This window comes from Pinus tabuliformis, chromosome Q, assembly GCF_031772625.1.
Source record: "Pinus tabuliformis cultivar Carrire ecotype Pingquan chromosome Q, CPIR1, whole genome shotgun sequence".
NCBI lineage: Eukaryota > Viridiplantae > Streptophyta > Pinopsida > Pinales > Pinaceae > Pinus > Pinus tabuliformis.
Window position 1 is genome coordinate 1,310,521,349 of NC_142296.1, and position 2,753 is coordinate 1,310,524,101.

Consider the following 2,753-nt stretch of genomic DNA (forward strand, 5'->3'; position numbering starts at 1 on the left):
AGCTTCAAGTGAAAGCGTATTCTTATGAGGTTCACCTTTAAAATGTGGTCCTATTTCCTTTATATTATTAAACAAATATCCATCTATAGACATTTAAGGAACACCATGTTTACCTTTTTTTCTTTCCATGGTAATCCATAAACTGTGCCATGCTTTCGTACCAGAATAATCATTGCAAAGGTGGAATTATGAGAATGAAACAAGAACCTTGTGAGGGATAATTTTGTTTATTAATTTGTTCAATATCTACCAATTTAACATTTCAAGAATTCTTAGTTGAACACTTTTTCGCCATAATAAATAATCTAATCATTAGAACATCCATGGATATCTTAATGCTAGATTCTAATGTATTTCATCATAGCATGTAAATATCACTATGTGTGAGCTAAAACATTTGATGATGGTAGCAAAAATTAATCTTAAAATATACAACATAATTAAAAAATAAGTACTACTTAATGTAAATAAATTTAATAGTACATATTATGCTGAAATTTTACAAATCATCATCTTGTACAAAATGCTACAAAATATATTACATACCTTACAAGTTGTGTGACACAAGTTTCTAGAAAACCATTCATATGCTTTAAGTTCACCAACAACAATATAGTAGAGAGAAAACATACTTTATAGCCTTCATAAAGAGGTTGTGCTTCCTTTTGAAGTATAAGTATGTAAAATAATTCCTTTAGTTGGTTGTCATGATCACCAATTCCATCATTATTATATTTCTTACATATCAATACATTTTTGCCCTCTTTTTCAACCATGTTATTAGCATCATCATCTTCTTCCATACAATCATTAACATAATCTTCAATAGTATATATATATTCTTGAGTAGGTGCCTGTAGAATGGTAACATCATCCTAATCCATGGCCAGTGCCCTTGGGCACTATTTCTTTATAATTATAAATATTCTAGCAATATTAGTGTACATAACAAGTTAAAACAATGCAAATGTTTAAAAAAATGGCATAGGAAAACAATGGTAACAAAGACAACAAAAAAAAAAACTTACTTAAGAGCGAGAAAGAAGAAAAATGGTCAATGATGAAGCTTACACAATTTATCAATATGTTTGTGAATCTGTTTAGAAAATATAGGAAAAATGTTAGATTTCTTGACATGAAGAAAGAGAGACATTTCGTGAAATATAGACTCACAATTAGGAAAAACAATGTACTTTTATTTCCTCTTGATAATTGTGTCATATTTCTCCTTGATTTCGTTGAGAGGCCACAAGTTTGGTGTGTGTGCAAAATTTCCCTAGAGCAAGTAATTGGAGACTACGATTTAATTCATAAGGGGTTCAAAGGTAAGGGTTTGGGGTAACCCATTAGTGTTTATAAGGTTATTGGTCATCCAATCATTAGGTGTAATTAGGAGTTAGTATTTTAGATGGATAAATTATCTTAGGTAAAATTAGGAAATAAAAACAAAAATTCAATGATGAAGTTTGTGCAATTTATTAAGTTGTTTATGAAATATGTTGAAAAATTTAAGGATTTTTTTTCCTTTCCTTGACATGTATAAATCGAGACACTTTGTGAGATATATAGTGGCAACTATTGAAAATAACATATTATTGTTATTCCTTCATCATTATGTCATATCCTTCTTTGATTTCACTTGCTGACCACCTCGCATATTAAGTCAATGGAAACTTTCCGTATAATCCCTATCCATTAACACACACAACATATAAACCATTAATTGTCCCTAACCCTTTATTATGGACTAATCCATAACCTCTTAGACCCTATCCCCCTAATCCTTAACATGCTAACACCATTCCCATTAATTAAGCCCTTAAATCCCTAACCCCTAACCCCTTAACGCTTAACTATTAAAGGATTCATCCCTAAAATATTAACCAATAATACCTTACTCCCTAAGACCCATAAATATTATCCCTTAACCCCTTGGAAAATTTCTCGATTTATGTGTGTCGTCCTTGCATGGGGGGTTATGCTAATCTTCTATGTATCATTTGAATCTTATTAGATGTCCTCGAAGAAACTCCCTAACCCCTTATCGATCAACTAGTACCTTAACATCTAATTCTAAAGAAATTGAACTATAAACCCCTAACTCGTACTCCCTAAAAACCCATTAATATTTAATCTCCGTAATCCCTAAACCCATTAAAGCTAACTTAAATTCTCACCCCTTAACCTATTTATCACCAACCCTAAGTTATAATTTGATGTTGAATTTTTTGTAATTTAAATATTTGAATATTTTGAAAGATGTAATTTTATGATACATTTTAAGTAATATTGTTTATCGACCTTGTACCAAATTTAATATTCATTAATAAAAACTTATAAATTTTAATTATGAAGATAATATTTTAAAAATTTCAAATCACACATACACAGATATGGAAAAAATGAATATATATATATATATATATATATATAGAGAGAGAGAGAGAGAGAGAGAGAGAGAGACCCCTATGTAACCTATAAATCATTGACCCTTAACCCTTTACTCCCTGACCCATTAGATTCTATCCCCCTATTCCTTAACACATTAAGCCTAGTATTCTTCATTAATGCCTAAAGCCCCTAACCGTTAAGCCCTTCAGCCCTAACCCTAAACCCTCACTCAATAACCCCTTTCCCATTAATCCCATAAAATATTATCCTCTAAGGTTATATAAACCATTAATCATAAACTCTAAACCCTTTAAACTACAAATCCATTGATTTACAAATAATAATATGTAATATAAAGACAT

General features: G+C 30.1%; 1 non-coding gene across 1 annotated transcript; it reads right to left on the reverse strand.

The window, feature by feature from the left end:
• Positions 1–1,926: 1,926 nt before the first annotated feature.
• On the reverse strand, positions 1,927–2,030 carry LOC149224648 (U6 spliceosomal RNA). Its single transcript, XR_016249807.1, has one exon. It is a non-coding gene; the product is annotated as a U6 spliceosomal RNA (small nuclear RNA).
• Positions 2,031–2,753: the final 723 nt, after the last annotated feature.